Raw genomic sequence first — 21576 nt, 5'->3', positions numbered from 1 at the left:
CTTTGTTTTGATCTATATGGCTTAACCCCCTCAATCTGTCATGAATGTGGAATCCCAACCTCCAATGCTAACAAAGAGGTGCGAGTCCCAACAAATTTGTAGATTAGAGCACGCCTACTCCAATAATCAACATCCTCTAAAATTTATTCAGGAGAAATGACTAGAATCGACTAATCATTCCTTTGCGGGATACAATTGTTTAGTTTATTTAATTTTGAATTCACCCCCACATAAATGAAGTCGAGTAATTTTGCATGCAAACTTAGAGAAGAATCGTGGGATGACCTAGCACCAACAACTACTATGCTATTGAAAACCCTATTCTCCTCCATTTGAGCAAAAGATGAAGATAAAAACAGTCTTGAGAAAAAATCCCTGAACACCACTCCAAACACCACCCTAAGCACCACTACTAATTATCGTTAGCCACTGGTGCACAAAAGTGCATCGAAAAATCTCACCCACACCTGCGAACACTCAAACAAAATCAAAGACTGGGTAGGGCAGAGAAGCCCTAGCCTTGATCGACAAAACACAAGATAACCACCATTCTCTTCTAAATCTCCTATATTAAAATCAACCTAGTTGGATTCATGTGAAAGTAGCCAAAATGCCTTTACTTATTTATATGACTCGGAGGAATTTAAAATTGTTCCTGTTACTAAATTTCTACACATGCTGAAAATTAGTTCTGAATGCAAGGTTTCATACAGATTTGTAAACATTTTACATTTTATTCAGTTCATACATATTGAAATCATATTTGTTATGAGCCAAAGAATAACAAATGTCCTTGTATTATTCATTTCGAATATACAATTGATATTTAGAAAAGAACTGATATTTACAAAAGAGTGCTGAAAATAAAATTCTCTCACACAAAGTGACCTTGGCAGTAGTCTCCTACTTGCAGATATATATTCTACTCTACAAAAGTAAATGACAGAAAAGAAAGAAAAGAGTAGAAGTCATGGGCACAAGTCATCGCTTGTAATGACTGGTTGTCTTCCATTCATTTGCCTCCATTCATCTGCTGCCTTGAACTGTGCTCCATCCATGCATCCAAGTCCTCAATTCATTTTAAAATCTGTTAGATTCAATAGATCTAAGCAATGCAAGCATCTCATTCATTTTCCTAATTGTGTCATTCATTTTCATAAAATAAAATCTATATCAGCAAGGAAGGAAAATTATCAGAATGAAATGCTTTACCACTAATGTGTTTGTTTCCTGTGCAACATTCTATTTCTAATGGGTACGTAGATATAACAGTAGGTTCCCACAAGGGTTATTGAGCCCAACGTACCGGTTAGAAGTAAAACCTCTAAAGCTGATCAAGATAAGTAAGAACAAAAGTATGAAAGGGACGTACTATGATATGAAACCTTTTACTTCTGTAAATGAAATTTTCTTCAGCAAGTACAATATCAACTGAATAAGAATATTAAAGGGAGATTACTAATGGTTTGAAACCTTTTGTTTCAACATATGCAAGCGTATTTCAACAATATCAAGTGAGCTATAGGAAAAAGCAAAAGAACAAAACTTCCGAAGAATGCTACAGTAGGGATACTATAAGCAAAAGGATTCATGTATTACAGTACATAATCAACATTAATGAAATACAAATTTATTGTTGTTGCTGTTACACAAAAAACACTGGAAAAGAACTATAAATGATAGGAATTGCAGCAACTACATTCATGGTTGTTTACCGCATAGGTTAATTAAGAATTGCACACAGACAATGAACCCGAGCACGAACAGCAGAACTCTTATTATTATTCGCATATGCCAAACAGTACATTATGCTTGGATGATAAGATCTAATGAATACAATGCTTCCCGAAGGGGTTATAAATACTTTTCGAAGAACATTCCCAAAGGAGTCCGTTGGCCACATACATGTCGCTACATAACAAAAATCTTTCCGAAGGGACCCGTCGGCTACATAATAAGAACCTTTCCGAAAGGACCCGTCGGCTGATACACAATTTCCTTTCCGAAGGGACCCGTCGGCTGATACACAATTTCTACCGACGACATCATCCCCCCCAAAAAGAAAAGTCATCTCCTGATGACAACAAAACAAAACTCAAACAACAAATACAACAATATTGATTTGCCACATCACTTTCACATTCATCCCGTTGCATCTTTGCTAACACAATACTGACTCCTCAAGCTGACCTTGATAGCCACCTGTGCTGCTTTCTTTGCTTCCAACTCCTCGGTACCTTGAGCCAAGTGTCGCTGCACTGCTTCCAACTGGATGATCAGCTCCTTTCGAGCTCTATACGCATCCACCAAGATAGCCTCACGACCAACACCTACTCCCAGTGCCTCTGGTACACAGACACTCCATGCCTACAGTAGCTCCAAGTCTTCTCAACTGGTCAAACTCCCACTACTGATATTCGCAACGACTGGGGGTCTAGGGGGCAACGCCCCCGGCGGGGTCGAGGGGCAGCGCCCCTCGCTGCCAAGACCAAATTAGCACTCTGAAACCCACACAAAATTGCACGGAACACACCATTTCTGTCATTTTCTGCCGATTCTACATTCTTTCTAGCAATCGTTGGTTCTTCCTCTACCTTGTGGCATCATCTGATTCTCATTCTGAGCATTCTTGATTTGTTGACGTTTTTTTTTTTTTTTTTAGAAAACCTCCTGTCACCCTTCTGTGCTACCAAATAGCAAGTAGAAGCCGTATGCCAAAACCCCACTCTTCAGAATCTGTAATCTTGCAATCCAAATCCGTACACATGATATGCTTGAAAATTCCGTACAATTACCTCGCATTCCAAATTATAATTTTCGTACGCTGTCTTTACTTCCAAATTAAAATCCGCAGTGTCAATGGCTTTCCTCAAAAATCCATACAACACATGTAGAAATTCCTATTGATCAAACCCCCCAAAAAATCCGTACGGTCATTATACTAGAAATCAGTACCATAACTTTTGTTGAAAATCCGTATTGGGATACCGTACGGTGATTTCAATAAAGTCCATACGGTGCATGGTTAAAATAGCTTTAAAAACCGTACACCAACTTCAAATAAAAACCCTACACTACTTCCAAAACCGTACGGTGAGCAGGTTGTAAATCCATACATTCCTAGACTATTTAAAAAACCGTACGTCGCCAAATGTTTACCGCATAGGTTAATTAAGAATTGCACACAGACAATGAACCTGAGCACGAACAACAGAACTCATATTATTATTCGCATATGCCAAACAGTACATTATGCTTGGATGATAATATCTGATGAATACAATGCTTCCCGAAGGGGTTATAAATATTTTCCGAAGATCATTCTCGAAGGAGTCCGTCGGCTACATACAACATGTCGCTACATAACAAAAATCTTTCCGAAGGGACCCGTCGGCTACATAACAAGAATCTTTCCGAAGGGACCCGTCGGCTGATACACAATTTCCTTTCCGAAGGGACCCGTCGACTGATACACAATTTCTACCGACGACAATGGTGAGTCAAGGGTCTGAGATAAGACACAAGGAGTTGTTGATATCATAGATATGCAGTTACAACAGCAAAGAATAGCTATATCAGATTTACTCAATAATCAGCAATAGCAAAATGGCTTTGAAAATACTAAGATTTCCTACTTACAACAGTCATGGTTTCACTTCCAATAAATAATATGATGCAAACAGATGGTCATCAAGCAAGGCATGGAAGCATGAAAACCCATAAAGTTTCTGCATTATTTCCATCAATTTTCTCATAATCTGAAATTTGCATAAGAATCAACAGCAACAATTGTAGAATTCTGTTAATTCAAATACTGTTGTAACTAAATTGCAGAAATTTAAATCCAGAATTCATGGTGGTTTCAGAACTTTATCGTATAAAAAGGGTAAAAGGGAGGATGCTGCTGAATTTGCAAACTTCACTGCAGTAGAAAGAGATATCAAGTGAAGAATATGGAAAATATCTTCTACAACAACAAGATCAACAACAATTTGAAAATATTTATCAAAAAACTATACCATGGTGACTCCATGTTAAATGTGCATAGAGGTCAAATAATATCACAGGACCGGCATATGGTGACAGAACTCAGAGAATAATAATGTCTTGAAAGGTCTGCAGCAATATGGTAAAAGTTCTCAAAGAAGGAAGGCAAAAGAGGAAAAGGAATACCCTCAACATCCAAATCTCCAAAATACCAAAGATATGCAAAGGAAAAATGACAAGTCAGCTACCACAATGAAGGTTAAATACCTAGTAACCTGAAACAGATGCAAAGAGCAGGATTCAAAGAAGGAAATCACTTTCATAAGAGATTGATAGAACAAATTCAGACATCTCCAGAATAACAGTTTGAGCATCAGATTTTGCTTTTATAACAATGTCATCCTTTTTAATAAACCCTAGCAGCTGCTATAGGTGTTTGCAGCTCCAGATATCAACCATTCATAAATTTGGGTCATGAATTGCAGTTTAAATGCAGGAAATGTCTTCAGAAAACAACATCATGAAACATGAACATACAGATCTCTTTAAAATCATGGTGGCTTTGAGATTGAAAGGAGATTATATCATGGCAGCCATAATAGCCTAGAAAAATCTCCAGCATAGCAACCAAACAAAAGTCGTGAGCCATAACAAATGTGCTCCATAACCCAACAAAATAAAAGTAACGACATCTTTCAGAATACCAAGCAACGACAAAAGATGTGGCTGTCTGAGTGCCAAGAAAGGGACATTTAAAACTTACAGCAAAAGAAGCCGCAGTTGAACAACAACAATACCTGCATCTTCAAACAGCTGCAAGCAAAGACCCAGAAAATGGTAGGAGAGAAGGAAGGAAAGCTAAATCATGGCGTCTCCAAGCTCAGTCATGGCACAGGAAAGAAATACCCCGTAGATGTGCATTCTCAACAGCAAAATGACCAAGTAAGCTGCGTATATCTCCATCATGGTGGTTTGGATCAAACAAAGGGAAAAATGAAGAAGAACAAGTGATGGCTGCTCCTAATAAGACTGTATGCCTCAAATCATGTCAAACTTCAACATGAGAACCCAGATGAAGCTTACGGCCAGCAGAAGATGAGTGATAAAGATGTGCAGGAGAGCCTCCATTTCATCATGGTGACTGAAAATGAGACAAAACCCTAGCCGCAGATTGTTTCTCAAGCTCTCCAGAAGATGAAATATGTGAAATGAATTAATCTTTAGGGTTGTAACGTGATATATTTTGCCCTCAATTTTTTTGCATAATTCTTGAAATCTGAGGGTGTGAAATAAGGTTTTTATTTTTTTATTTTCCAAACATTATGTAATTATATGTGTCAAGGGCTGGGGAAACTTTAAAGGAATGCTAAGGTGTTAAGAGTTAGGCGTTAATTGATTTGCATTAAGGTTATATTTTAAGACTGTGTATTAACTGGTATTTTATAAATCATTTAATATGTTTGTTATTTCCAAATGCAAATGGAGGGAAAAATGGTAATTTAAAATGTGTTATAAGTACTTGGTCTTGGAAGTTACAGATATTTCCTGGGTAGACTTAGTATCCTGAATAAAGTTGAATTACTTTAGGAGATGCTTGAGTCTTTTTAAGGATTACAAGGTCGAATTTGGATTTTGACTAGGTATTTTTGGAGTCTTTTTGATCTATTAGAGTGTTTCGTGGCTGGTTATGAGTGAGTCATAGGTTCCTTTATGGCTTAGTGCAGTATATCATGTAGTGAGTCATCTTTTGATAAGATTTGACGCCTTTTTTGGAGCATTGTTTTATGGATTCGACCCTAAGGGGTTTGTACTTAGTCTTTTGGACTATGATTGTAAAAGGAGTTCTGATTATGTAGAGGTATTTTTGGTGACATTTTTCGTGTCCTTGGGATTTTCTACATATTTTGTAATTCATTTTGGAGGATACTTTATACATGAACTGAATCATTTGAGTGGTATTTTTCTGATTTGAAATCCAGCCTTCATCCTTTCTGTTACTGTGTGTGAACAATATTTGATTGATAAATTGCTATGTGAATTTTAGGATTCCTTTTCATTCTCTCAGTTATCACCTAGTTGTAGTTTGTGCTTTTACTTGCAGATTGTAATTTGTGTCTTTAATTTTGGCACTGTTTCGTGAATGTTTTCACGTTCCTCAACTCTTCTTGTCAAGACCTTATTATGAAATACTAATGCAAGTTAGTATAGGATTTAAGTGTTGATTAATAGGGGAAGTTTCATTGTATAATTAACAGTCATGTCTTCAGTGTTCATGAATTTTGGTGTATCACATATTAGCTAAGTTCAATTTTAGGTTCATTTCTGCATCTTTCTCCCTTTTCCTACCAAGTTTGGATCATTAGAGTTATAAGAGCTTCGGTGATTATCCCAAAAAGTCGGCCTATAACCCATAGATCCACTTAGTTTCACAAGAAAATCCCACTACTTGTGAGTGGTTCAATGTTACTTGAAATTTCCAGTTCATTTTAGTGAACTTGTTAGGGTGCAAATTTCAGGACTTAATAGTCCCAAAACTCTTTCACACCATGGTCATGTTGTCTCCGCAAATGCCAATCTCCTCTACTAGAGCAACAAGAGCTGGAGAGAATGCAAAAACGAAAGTTGAGGCTACTTCTATGGTTTGGAGTTTTTGCTCGGACAGACCCAGATTAGTCTATTCCTATGCTCTCTCTCTCTCTCTCTCTCTCTCTCTCTCTCTCTCTCTCTCTCTCTCTCTCTCTCTCTCTCTCTCTCTCTCTCTGTGTCTCTTTGAGAGAAATTGTTGTTCATCTCATGAACTTAATCCAAGCTTCAGTCGCGCCACTCATGCCTATCTTGTGTTGTATTCAGATTGCGATAATGGTCATAACACCACTCTACATCGTAGAGCATGTAGAATCAATGAAGAAAATGTTGGAAGAATTGGTAGCGGTAACTAAAGAAGCAAAGCTCCCATAATAAGTACTCGGATATCACAAGCATGAGCCCCCAAGAAACAATTGATGACAAAACGAAAATCCAAACAACTCAAATTGATACGACGACCTCCAGAGGCACAAAGGACAAGATTGTTGGCTAGCCAAGTCCCCCTCTATTGCTACTAGCTGGACAACCCTCTCCTCTTGAGCCTACTCCGTTGCTACCCAAACTACTTTGTTGCTACCCGAACTCTATACACCTACATTATCTCGTGGCATCTGATGTGGGACTAAGGCTCAAAGCATCTTTAGGCTTATTTAAAGCCCAAAGAAGTGTGCGCATCTATGTAAATGATTGCTATTTGTTAGTAAAAAACCCGTCGTAAAGTGTTCACCAAACTCAGCTCTCCACTACCAACTCCCCAATGATCCAATTCTGCAACATCGTCGAAGTCTCTGTATCTGGCCATCCTTGTACCTCAAAGCAGGTGGAAAATCCAATGGGACACCCTACTCTCATGAATGATGGCACATGCTCTAACTCTTGAACCACATCCTCTAAAGCTTGAGCCAGTACAAAGACCCACCACCAGGTGGCCTTGAGCTACCATATCTTCCAGGTACGCCTCCATCACCTAATGGCCCCGAGTCACCATATCTGCTAGGTACGCCTCTACATCCTTGCCAAGGATTCTCTAAATGACTCTGCAACTGGTTTCTCCTATGTACTAAGTGTTGTTTGTATGGCCTTTAACATAGCTTGAGACATCTCTACTGCAGGTGACCCCTCATCCATCTCAAATGGAAGACATCCTCCCTCAGATGTAGGTGTAGCGGTTATGGTAGGCTCTCCAACTACTATGCTATCTAACTCCACAACCTTAGAAGTAGGCATGCCTCTCATAGGTGAAAGTGTAGTAGATCCATGTGTGGTTGGTGTGATGTTGAATCGTTTAGCTAAATAGGTACTAATACCCTTCAGCAAACATGCTTGGCTGGGCATCCCTCCAACCATTGAACCCTCTCTAGTTGGCTTAGCTAATAGTGTGACATCCACCATCACCACAACTTCAGATCAAGTATCTCCATCATCTCCTTTGACACAACTCTAAATGGTGATTTATGGGACTTACCACTCCCTCTCCCTCTCAAATTGTTTGCTTTCTAAGGATTGCTCCAAATATAATAGCACTACCTCTTTGGTATGTGTTTTTCAAATGTAACATCCTCTTATCTATACATACATACATACATATGAGAGTGAGTAAAGAATAGACATGTCCCCATGTCCCTTCATGGGACATGTCTGTTCATTAACATAATAACAATCTTATAGTTACTTATATATAATATCTCTAATCGATTATTGATATATATATATACATCTCATATATACTATATATATATATCTTTGCTTCAGTTTATCCGAGAGAAGGTACAAAACATCAACATGAATCACTACCATTGCTTTAGGATTCTCTACCTTAGGAACAACCACGAGAGCTTTGTCCAGCTCTACTACTGTTGAAGACATTTCTATTGATGCCTTGACTTTTCTGAAAGTAGGGATAGGTGTTGTGCTCATGTTAAAATGTGCTGTGGTAGGTAGAAGTGGCTGTGCAAATAATACAGGTGTTGAAGTGACTACCCCTACCTTGTCCTCCTCGACTAGCTGAGTGATATCTCCCTTGTCTTTGTCACTATCACTCTTAGAGGTATCTTGTCGACCACTGTTCGTCTCTCCGTGCTTAGATCTTAATCCTGCCTCTTGCCTGTGCCATTTTTGCCCTGCCACTGCCTTCTGTCTTGTGGGTGTATCCAAGTGATGCCAATGCATGATTGAGGGTTCTTTTGGCACCAAGGGTCCTAGTTTAAATTCAAGTCTATCTACTGGAATTTATCTTAGCGTAGCATCTAGAAATAATCCAATCATAAAGCGCAACATGTAAGTAGTCTTGTGTTGTAATGTCATGAATTTGTACATTTGCTTAGATAGTTGCCCTGCTCAATGAAAAACCTTGCCGTTCATCAATTAGTTCATGAGTGCAATTTGGGCGAAAGCAATGTCTGAGGCATGGCTTGACCCTGTAAGCTTTCTTTTGACTACATCCATGGGGTAAGGCCAATGTCCCTCCATTATGAGAGATTTCTTCACACCTGTTCCTTTAGAGGCTTTCCCGAGAGATTCTATTTCCTCCTAGGTGAGATCCCTAGATATCATTCTGATATAAAATTAGTTCACTTCTTGTGGCCTTCAAGTCAATCTTCTGTCATTTGCCAAGTATACGAAACATTCTTGTGAACTTGACCACAATTAATGAAATCTCCACACCACGACCAAGGTAGGAAATGGTACTAGTCTTGGAGGGCCTGTTGAAAGTCTCAATCAATGCGTGTAGGGGGATACCAAATTCTTTGATACAAAAGACATGCATTTGGATTGCCCATTGTACTTGTGCCTTTCACAAGCTATCTTTTATGAGATCATTCTCAGGCGTCTCTTGCCACCATTTTTGACATTGCAATCCGTTCAAACCCTCGAAAGGTATAGTTTGAGTTGTGATGTAAGCCTTTGACGAGATTGCAAACGTCATTTGTACCTTTGATCTTGCCTTCTTTCCAGTATCGATGCGTCTTGTAACTCGCACTCCAGAAGGCAAAACTTACGCACTTCAATTCATACTGCTACTGAAACTAGGATCGCTTGCCTGTATTGGTCTTCCAACTTCTTTTTCCTATTTAGTCCATAGTAATGATTTCTTGTTTGTCATTTGCATATGGTGAAAAAACGATTCGGGCTCATTCTTTCCTCCTAAGCCTTACTCGTACCTACTTCTTGTAGTGTTATGCCTTTACCCTTGTGCACCACACCGTTTGCTTAGCTGCACAACTTGCTTTCCTATAAGTGCATATGTTCTCGTGGAAGGTTGATTGTAAGTCTTTGATGTGGGGTGCTAGACGTCTAGAGTCTACCCTCATAGACATAAATTTATGAGGGCTTGAGGTAGCTAACACAACCACTCGAAAGCTGCGATTTGTGCTTGAGGTGCCTTGGTGTTCTAACGGTGGTAATTTTAGTTCTCTCCCTTCCACTCAACGAATCTAATTGTAGGTGCGTACGAGTTGTCAAATCTCTTGTTGTCTTCCCCCATGGTCTTCTTCTTTGTTCCTATGGACGACAAGAAGGACCTTCAATGGATGTGGTTGTTCGATAAACTTGGCTTCTCTTAAGGTTGTGCACCTGCTCAGTAATCTCCTTCAGAGGTGCATGGAGATATCTATCTTCATTCCCTTATTGCCACCTATTAGTATCTCTCCCTGAAGTGATTACTAATATCGCTTTACTTCTTTGTAGGCTACGGTCAATACACCTCCAATGTCATTTGGTAGAATAGTTGACTATGCTAATATTTTTACAACTTCGTGAGACGTTCCTCTTGATGCCTGGCTTGTACAGTTCATACTCTTGCCTAGCCGTACGACAAATGATCACAAATGAAGGCCACACTTTGGCTTTTTTAAGGACTGTATAGTAGTTGTGTTTCTCTTGGCCATATGGGGTTTTCCCTTTGCCTTCAAATGCTCGGAGGTAATATTGCCAAAGTGTGTGCTATGTTCCTCTTCAGAACTTGTTTCTGTACGTTGTAATTGTTCTGTCTTTTAAATTTTGTCATCATATTAAGCATTTTTATAAAGTTGTTTTTCCAATACTTGGTGGTCTTACGATGCTTTCTTATACGTACACTTGCTGTTGTATGCTGTGATTACTGTTGTCTCCATACAAATTCCCTTGTTGTTGTACGGTGTGTTTGTGGCTTTTCCTTGGATGACATATGACAATGACCATTCTTCTTTACCATAAGGGGACTTCATGTCTTTCGGGAGCCTTCTCTTGGTAGAAAGACTACCGTACGGTTTGGTTTCCATTATATATATATATATATATATATATATATATATAATCTTTTATTTTTTATTTCTTTTTCTTTTATATAATTTATTTATTTTCTGCCTAAGTCTAAGCTCCGGCTACCTAGGCATGGGTCATTATATCTTGGACCTTCTTGCCTTTTAGGGTAGATTTTCAACTTCGAACTATTAACTGGTCCACTGTTTCCTTTCCATCCAGAGTTCACAGCTTAATTGCTTTGTAGTCACCAACTTCTCACACCTTGTATGGCCCTGTTAATGTTGTAGGTTCAGTCAGATTGAATTAATCTAGAGTTAATCCCTCTATGGTTATTGGTTAAACATTATTGCATTTGATTCATCAGACATATATATATATATATATATATATATATATATATATATATATATATATATATATATATTGTTGTCACTATTAATAATGACTAACGAGAATTAACTCACAATAACCAATATTGATTAACCTAGAAACACATCTTGTCACAAGACATGTCTCTTCTACTCCTATATATGCATCTAGATTTGCACTTGGAACACACAAAAATAATGACAGTGTTATTACATTTGCAGAAAGCGATCCTACAAAACTAATATGGTATTAGAGCCAAACTGTGATTGTAAAAAAAGGAAATCTAAGACATGGTAGGAAGATTTTGTGCATCTAATGGAATACATGGAATTAATGTACAGAGTCAAACAATCAGAAAAAGTCACTGAAATAATTGTACAAAGCTCTAAACCATTGTATCTGAGCAAGTGGAGATTTTAGACCAGAATAAATAAAAAGGAGTGGCAGGGTACTCGCATACAATTTTAATCACACTGAAGCTGAATGTCATGATTTGCCTCAAGTGGAGACCAGCATAGGGGGAAACCAAATAATCAGGAATACTAGGTGTGATTCATCCTATCGAGCAATAACATTGGATGGGGAGGTGACTAGCAAAGGTCCCAATATATCTTGATTATGTAAATGACTATATGAGGTGTAGGAAGTTGTCATGTACAACTATTCTATCAACTAACTGGATAAAGTGATTTAAAATAACTTTGGAGGATAAACTTTACTCGGATTTTCTTTCAAGTATTTTAAACCTCAGTGAAAAATATTGCTGTAAATTCATACTGCCACAGAAAATGTTTTGGGAATAAAATAATTGTCTATGGCGTTTTAAAGCTGGATGTATTGATAATTTTTGGGCATTTTTTCATGTTGTTGTGAGGAGTAAATACTTTGATAATTATTATTGTTCAGCTCCATCCAATAAGGTCTGGCGGACTTGGAAGAAATTTTGACAATTATTACCTGGACTTCCTTAAGGTTGAAAGATAAATATTTTGGCATATATTAAACCACAAATTTCAAGAAGTACAGTCCATTATTATTATCAAAGTCGATTTGTTTAAATGGTGGGCTCGACTCCTTTTTGCCACCGGGGAATTAATAGATCAAATTTATTAGCTCACAGGCCCCTTTTTTATAAGTTCTGGAATCTCTATTTAGTGACACATAATATATTGAATAGTTTTTAAATAAATTACAATATTTCCTCTTTAGCCATCGAGACTTTGAAGGATAGCTTGGTAATGAATTTTTGTGTTTGTCGTTGGTATTAAATGGCAGATGAAGTGTCGCAAGTTTGGGTGCAATACCTTCATTTGATACATGCATCCCCATAATCTCTTCAGAAGTGTTACAAAAATTTCCCTATGGTGAGTATGCTGGAAAAGAACAAAGGCCCGTACTGTTGGAGTTGTTTGAATAACGAAGTTCAAATTTGTGCATATTAAATGCACTTGCAATTTTCTTAGAGAGGCCTATATCATTGCTGACGTCAGATATGAAGAGTTGATACTCAATAGAATATATCTGTTGCATCACAATCTCATCTTTTAAATCTGGAAAATACATTGTACAAAGTGGATATAGATGAGCATTCAGGTCATCCCACGTTATGTAATTGGGGTGTTTTCTTACAGGCAGCTCTCTGTTCATATTCTCATGGTTGAATGCGAAACTGGTGATCTAATAAATAAACAACGGTGGGAAAGTACCGTGAAAGTTATTGTTGTTTAAAGTATGAATCTTATGTATTGTTTCACTTTCAATCCAACTCCATACACAACAAACTGTTGATTCAGATCAAATTTTAGCCCATTCTCAGAGGGAACATGTTAATTGCTTGACCAAACAATTTGGGTTCAAATTGAGGATATTTAACACAATTTGTTTCATGTGGTCCAACTCAAACTGAGGTGGCAACATAGTTATAAACATTGAGCGGGTATTTTCAATCTATTCTGTAAAAATCTGCAAATAACTGTTGCTCACGTGGGTAAAATTGTTAGCTGTAATGTTATCAGTCATGGTGTTCAATAGTAAGCATTTGGTATTGGTCCCAAGGTTCCTCCTTTAAGAATCCCAGGTTGTGTAACAATAGCCTCTGCATTACATTTCTATTCAGTAAAATATGAAACAAATAATGTTTTATAAACAATGTAATTACTGCATGAGAAAGACCACCTGTTGATTGTAACACCGTAGAATTGTGAAGAAGGTTTACACAAAGAGAGAAAACAAATAGGGACAGCCTTCTACAGTTGTATCAATTCACAGTGGCATTTGTTGTTTATCAATTAGTCGTCTGATGCAATCTCCAGTTGAATATGTTGGTTTTTGAAAAAACGAGAGAGAGAGAGAGAGAGAGAGAGAGAGAGAGAGAGAGAGAGAGAGAGAGAGAGAGAGAGAGAGAGAGGGCGTTGTTTGAAAAATTTGGTGCAAACAAGGCAGCTTAAGACAGGTTTGGAATATTAGAGAGCAAAATCACTGTGGGTTTCATTCAGAAACATGTCTTCACACCTGGTTTTGATAGAAGGGTGGTTATCTTCAAATTCAAGAGAGAGGGAACTGCCTATGTTTTCTTTAAGGACTATGTTGAGACATCTGTCGAAGAGGAATAATCTATACAGATTGTGAGTAGTTTCTTTAAAGAGGAGGAATCAGCATTCAGAGGGAGAAGCTAGAGGATTTGCCTAAATTGACTGACAATAGACTAAGGTCCTCAGACATATAAAACAAAAAAAACAAGTTTTCCATATTTGATACGATGCAAAATTTTCAATGGTATAAGATTGGGAATTTTACATTGTGGGAGGGAATAATAATCAATGTCCCATTTCCATTGTTTGACAAATGCTTATATTGAGACATTTTCAATATTTGATGGATCTTCGCTAAAGAAACTTGTATCAAGGATGTACAGATAAGTATACATTAGCTTTAAGTAATACATTTATCTACTCACCGTCTTCTCTCTTTTAATTGCATTTCCATATGTACTATAAGAGGTATCTGCCTTGACCTTTTCCTTTATGTCTTGGAATGTTCTTGCCGGAATAGAAGGTTGGCTTTATACATGCTACCAATTATTGTGCAGACTATCTTATGATTGTAGCTCCAAAGAAGTTGTGATATGGAATTCATTAGTCATCTAATGATCAAGCTGGATAAAGTGTGGCTCTTGAAGAAAATATCTTTGATTGTTGAGATTACTAGTAACCTTCTATATAAAGAGGGAATTTGTCACTTCATCAGGGGCAACCTGTACAAGAAGGTCAAAAGGTTGATATTAGATTCAGAGGGAGTCTGACATTCAATTAGAAGCAACCTTGGATGGAAATTTTCAATAGATTGAGGGAGAAGTTCAAGGTGAAATTCCTTGTAATACATTCTTCTCTGCGAGAGAAGTTTGAGGTGAAAACCCTTGTTACACCCTCTAGGAGCAGCTATGGTGGATCCGCACTCTCAATTGGTTCATGGTGGATATCATGTGAGTTACTACATGATTTTGTTGGAAAACATCATGAGAGGTAACGATCTTTCATCAATGTTTATGTATGGTTGCTATTGTAAGGTGACGATCTTAACAATGGCTTTACCTATTCTCATGATGGACTACCTTAAGTTGCTGTCCCCGAGATCATGACAAAAAATGTGTCATAATGGACTGCATTAAGTTGCTGTCTTGGAATGAGATGGAGATCAAATAAGCCATATCATTCTAGGATATGACATATTCTCTTGGTAGGCATCATGAACTTGAGGCCAGTGCACATACCATAAGATTTGAGTTTGGTAAATTATTATATGAGTATGATGAATATCACATGGTTGATATTCCTTGTTGAATCATACTTTTGATGATATTGAAAGGTAATATCTAAATTGCTGGGTATGAATTGATATCCTTAAATATGCCATTTCTAGGAATATCATATTGCAATGATATCTCTCTATATGCTTGAGAGCATAATGTGTTCTATAACAATCCTCCCTAAGCTGAGAGGGAATGTTAATGTTGTAGCTTCAGTTGAATTGAACTGATCTAGAGTTAATCCCCTACGGTTATTGGTTAAACATTATTGCATTTGATTAATCACACACACACACACACACACACACACACACACACACACACACACACACACACATATTGTTTTTGTTAATAATGACTAATGAAAATTAACTTACAATAACTTGTATTGATTAATCTAGAGACATGTCTCTTCTACTCCTATATATATACATCCAAATCTGCACTTGGAACACATAGAAATAATGATAGTGTTATTACATTTGTAGAAAACCATCCTACAAAACTAACATGCTCAAGCAACTTTACTTTAAATTTACTAGAGGTGATTTCATTGCGTTTGTTAAACTTTAATAAGAATTGTCTTGGTGCAAATCTTGTCCTCTTCAGGGGCTTATCATGCCACACCTTTCATTGTTGCTATGCTATTTCAGTTGCCCATTATGCGTGAGATGTTGTTCATCTAATTTGTTGAGATTAGAGTCTCTCTCTTAGACTCTCAATAGAAATCCTCAAACTAGGCACCATGAACTGAGTTGGTATGAAAGTAATTCGTCCGTACATCAACTGAAGGGGTGCATCCTATAGCGATCTTGTAAGTGCTACAATTAGCCCACAGTACAAATGCCAACCTTTATTGTCAATCCTTATTCTCAATTTCGCATGACTTGTATATCATGGACACTAATATCTTGTTGGTGGCTTTGGCTTGACAATTAGCTCTTGGGTAGTAAGGGCTTGAAAAAACCAAAAAATCTTGAATTTTGTGAGTGGTTTTATCACATGGTTGATGAAATGTCCCCGTCGACCACTCGTAATATGGATGGCTATGTTGTATCGTGTGATTATTTGTTCACATAAATCTTACCATACTCAAGGCTAAGTAATCCGAGAGGGCTTGTGTCTCAGCCAACTTCGTAATGTATTCTGTTTCTGCAATGATATACTTGCACCGTCCTGCTATGCTTGCCTCGAGTGTTTCCACAAAATCTAGTCCCCATCTTTTAAACAACTCTTGTGCATTGGAGGGGTTCAGAGGCATGAAGTCTCCCTTGAGGGGCTTCCCTACTCTCTGGTATGTATCACAAGTCACCACCCATTCCCTTGCGTCATTGTAAAGTGTTGGCCAACATAATCTTGCTAGTAATACCTTTTGTTCCATTGTATCTGGTCCCATGTGTCCTCTCGTAGGACCTTCACGTGCTTTCCTTAGTACACTCGGGACCTCCTCCATAACGTATAGGCAAAGGACTCGGTCGGCCCGATCTTGTATACTAGTCTATTAATCAGTTGGAACATTCTGCTCTACAACACCAACTTCCTTTGCTCACTTGATTGCATCTCTTGCAAAAACTACCTTGTTGAGAGGTATTCCCCGATACTTGTGTACCAGGATGGTAGCACTGGGATTCTAAACATGCATGCATATGGGAAGTCGTCATTTACACATTTGGGCGGTTCTCCGAATTTGATTCTTGACAAGTTATGCTCGCTTACATGGCTCTTCCTTGGACGTACTACAATGTTGAATGTAAACTCCTAAAATAGAAGAAGATCTACTTACTTGCCCTTGAATGATCGGTTTATTTACCAAATACATCAAATCCCAATGATCCACATAGAAAACAAATGTAGTTGCCAATAAATAATGTCAGAGCTTCTGTACGACATACACCGTCTCGAAGGTTTCTCTTTGTCGTACTATATTTTTCTTCCACTTTTGATAGGAATCTACTTGCAAAATAAATAGGGTGGTCGAGTCCATGGTCACTTGTTTGTGCAAGGGTTGCCCCAATTGTGAAGTTTGATGCATCTACATGGACATGGAACTCCTTGTGCCAATTAATGTACGTAAGGATAGGCACTCCCACTAACCTCCACTTGAGGTCTTCGAATGCCTTCTTCTGCTCCGTTGCCCACGTGTAGGGCTTTCCCTTCCGGGTTAGCTTGTCTAGTGGGTAGGACACTTGGGCAAAGTTCTTAATGAATCTCCTATATTACCCAATGTGCCCCAAGAACAATTTCACCTAGTTACATTGATAGGAGGTTCTATCTCTAATATTACTTGCATCTTGTCTAGATTCGTCTTCAATCCTATTACCTACATTTTGTGTTGCCCTCCTGCTTTTGTTTGAAGCTTAGTTCCTTGTTCTAATTGGCATTACAAGTTATCACACTAGCAAGTTTTGAGCACGTATATTCAAGGAGAAAGAAGGTGATAGTTCATCAAGTTTTGCCAGATCATTCTGGGCTCAACAAGTTCGTTTTGACTTTCTTACCAAAATCCCTCCTCTCCTGTACTAGAAGCTACAGTCCTACAAAGATCGCTGCTATACCCAGTGAAGATTCCCAGTTTTTCCTCAAACCCCTTGTTTTTGTTGGACTATTAAACCTTATTACTCATACTACCCATACCCAAGTTATCAATATGGCTACTAGTCCATGGGGAGCAGCTTTTGGTCCATTCAATCTTGCAGCACCATTGCATGCATTACCACAAGGTTCTCGTAAAGAGAAATTGTGCAAGCATAACTTGATTGTGTAGTGCCATTTTGAAAGAAAAGTGAATACGAAGAATCAATTGAAATTGAACTTTGATTGAGTGCAATTGTTATTTGTGCAAGTTGGAAGCTTTGACTGTGATTTGCATTTGTTATCTTTGATTCATGTGTTTTTTGCGTTTTTGATAATTGAATATAAAAAAATTAGGAAGCAATCGAAATCGAAGCTTTGACTGAGAGCGGTTGTAGAGATATATAGACTAGAAGCTTTGACTATAGCTTATATCGCTTTCTTGATTCACAAAATAGTTAGAATCCTTTACTTCTGGAAGTCTTTGTGCCCTAATAGTAAAGGTTGTTCTTATAGCTTAGATTAAAACTGAACATAGAGCCAAACTGGTACGCTTTTAGCTAGCCTTTGAGTTAGTGTTAGTTTATTGGTATCGCCGTTAGTTTATTGGTATTGCCGTTTTCAACTCTAGATAAAACCATTCAGAGATCCAATTTTAAGCCAGAATACAAAGACTTGATTACCCTTCTCACTAGAATATGCGGTCTCAAGGATTCTAGTGATTTTGAACCATGGATGTACAAGTTCATTTTACAAATCATTGATAATAAGGAACATATCTTTTGGAGAGAGCTTATTAGCACTCCACTTTGTGAACAACTACTCAATGTAGGGACTTCAACACTGTTCTACATGAATTCCTATCTTGTCTATATCGTTGTTGCTATGGGATCTTTTCTATGACTTTCAACCAAAGGAGATCGTCTTCAAGTTCTAGTTTGGGAGTATTATTATCAGATTACTTTGACAAATAGTAAGTTTCTCTATATAAGAGTTCAAGATGCATTCTTTGGACATTTCTGGTGCTTGTTTGATAAACAATTGTCTGTTAGAAGAGTGTCTGATGAGGCCTGGGATAAGGTTAATCAATATAGTTGCATCTTTATTCAGTTTTCAACCTTTACCTATTTGAGAGTTGGGTACTTCAAAGGAGAACCATATACCTTATTTAGGTATACTACCGACATAAAGGAATGGATGCAATGTGCGTTGGCATGTAATGGCGAATATGAAATGATGCACTTGCATGCGATGATGAAAGGTGGAGTGAAGTGAAATGTGCTCAAGTTCTTGGGAAAGAACTTGCAATTTCCTCCAAAAGAAGAAAAACAAGAAAGCAAGCAAACAAACAATGAAAACAAGCACAAAAGAAACACGTACCTTTGGTCTTAGACTCAAACATGTCAACAAGCAAGTTTCAAAATGCAAACTCGAATTTGGAATTTGGGAAAATACCAAAAGTATGAAAACAAGACTTTTTATCCTTTTTAAAGAGAAAAGGTACTTTTCATGGCATCTATATCAACAAGTGTGCAACATCAAGTTAAAACATGCATCAAAATAACAAGATAAGCATGAATTAATTAGCAAAATGGAAATTGTCCACTTGAAGATTAATGAGCCAAGAATGAAGGAGAAAGACACTCCAACTTTGGAGGATTCGTAAAACAAACTTTGACCTCATCAACCTTGCAATGATGAATTCGAAGTGAACAACGAGGAGTTGTTTTAAATGGATATGCCCAAAAATGTGATTTTCAATCGTTAATGCATTGGACATTTTTAGCAAAGTATAAAAGGAAAACCCTTTTTTGTCAAAAAGGGGTCTTGTGGAGTTTGAACATAACTTGTTTTCACCCTAGAATGCAAAAGCATACTTCTCAATAGGAAGAATATGGATGAAAACTCCAAAAAGCCTCTTCTTTAGCTAAAAACGTGATCAAAATCACCCAAAAGTGGACATTTTTGCCAAAAATGTGGCTTCAAATCTTCATAAATTGTGAGAATTTCTTCATGGATTTGGATGCCAAATGCATTCAAATGCAAAAACCCCGATTTTCTGGGCGTTTTTAGCAAAAATGTGATTCATAAAAGGCATAAAATGAAGTTTTTTGACATTTAATGGAAAAAATGTGTTCTTCAATAGTATATATATATATATGAATTTAAATGCCAAAACAACTTCTAGTTGGGCCAAAACATGACTTTTAAAGGCCCAAATCTGGGTGTTTTTGTTCAAAATGTGGCTCCAAATAAGGCTGAAACAAAATGTTTTTAGCATGAAAGAGGTTGTCAAATGCATGAGGATGTAAAAACGATATATATATATATATATATATATATATATATCAACTTCTATTTGAGCCAAAATGTGACTTTTAAAGGCCCAAATCTGGGTGTTTTTGTTCAAAATGTGGCTCTAAATAAGGCTGAAACAAAACGTTTTTAGCATGAAAGAGGTTGTCAAATGCATGAGGATGTAAAAACGCCTTTTGAGGGAAGATTTCAAGTCATTTCATGGAGAAATCTAGGAGAAATCACCAAAAACAGGTTCTTGGAGGCCAATGTCATGAAATTCTTCAAAAATGGGTTTTGGAAGGGCAAATGCATGAAGTTGAATGCAAAATGGACCTTTTTTGTGTGATTACATGTTTTAAATGTGCAACATATACCCGAACACACCTTTTAGAGGCCATTACATGTTTTAAAAACATGTAATGGGCTCTCCCAAGGCAAAAACACACCTTTTTGGTGCATATGAATGTTATAAAAAACATGTTTTTTGTTCAAATACGGGTTTGGGGAGTGCAATTACATGTTTTTGGTGCAAAAAGTCACCTTTTTGATGCAAAGACATGTTTAAGTTACATGCATATGCAACTTAAGGCAAAAGCTCACCTTTTTAGTGCATATGCATACAACACATATAGCTCATCTTTTCGATGTCGTTGCACATTTTAAGTGAGTTTACGTGCAATGGCATCAAAAAGGTACACTTCTAAGTGATTTTACACTTTAAGTTGAGTTTTACATGCAATGGCATGAAAAAGGTCCACTTTTAAGTGATTTTTACACATTTAAGTGATTTAAATAAACACATGTCAATTTATTTTTGATAAAATATTACTTAAGGTGGACATAAATTATATTTATTTTATCATATTAACAATATAATGTGTAAATATAATTTAATAAGTAATATTTACTAGAGCATTTGATTTAAATGTCAAAAATTAAATTGAACTATATAATTATTTTAGTCAATTAAATGAAAAATCAAAAAACAACTCAACTTAAAAATATAACATAAAGTGCACTATAGTTAACTTTAAGTAAAAATTTAATTGATAAAGTATCTAAAAAACATAATTGTTATCCTTTTGACCTACTAGCTCAAAAAGAAAGGTCATGCTACTGAAATGAACTCAAAACATTTGACATTTCATGCCTATAGATTACATTTTATGACGAAAAGCATTACAGAAAGCAACATACAAAACAAGTATTACATGTTTTTCCGAAAATGTAATTTTATTTATTAAATGTCCATAGTGTTTCACACTAGCCGTGAAACTAACCAGTAAAGAAGAATGAGTTAGAATTTGATTTTTTACACATAAATACAAGTGTAGAAAGAAATAACAGAAAACAAAAGGGTTCATAGGTGCCAGCCATTACCTGGAATGACTGGCTTGTTGCTGGTTGCCCACGTGCTTGTTTCTGCTGTCCTGTTTTTCCATGCTCTCGCTCCAAATCCTACAGATGCAAAAAAATGAGTTAGATCAAAATGATCCAAGCAGTGACTAACAAGCTCATCCCTTTGCCCTCCACATGCATTTACATCCAAAAATCATAAAATCCTGATCTATTTTTCCTCACATGTTTGCTTTGTGTGCAACATCCAATCTCTTAACAAGTATGCAGATATAACTGTAGGCTCCCACAAGGGTTATTGAGCCTGGCGTGCTTATAAGAGATTGGATCATCGGAGCTGATCAAAAATACAATAAGGATAT

The 21576-nt window shown here is 37.1% G+C and overlaps 2 long non-coding RNA genes across 2 annotated transcripts in view; one reads left to right on the top strand and one right to left on the bottom strand.

Annotated features, from left to right (window-relative positions):
* The window catches only part of LOC149557957 (uncharacterized), a 133802-nt gene that overhangs the window by 11317 nt on the left and 100909 nt on the right, over positions 1–21576 (top strand). The window lies entirely within an intron of this gene.
* Positions 782–21317, bottom strand: LOC149557958 (uncharacterized). The gene is made up of 2 exons (XR_016352425.1): positions 21239–21317; positions 782–1087 (listed from the first exon to the last, which is right to left on the bottom strand). It is a non-coding gene; the product is annotated as an uncharacterized LOC149557958 (long non-coding RNA).

Source organism: Cupressus sempervirens, chromosome 5 (genome assembly GCF_028749045.1).
Source record: "Cupressus sempervirens isolate cs-2001-9-10 chromosome 5, ASM2874904v1, whole genome shotgun sequence".
Lineage (NCBI taxonomy): Eukaryota > Viridiplantae > Streptophyta > Pinopsida > Cupressales > Cupressaceae > Cupressus > Cupressus sempervirens.
This window is presented reverse-complemented; position numbering and strand designations above follow the sequence as displayed.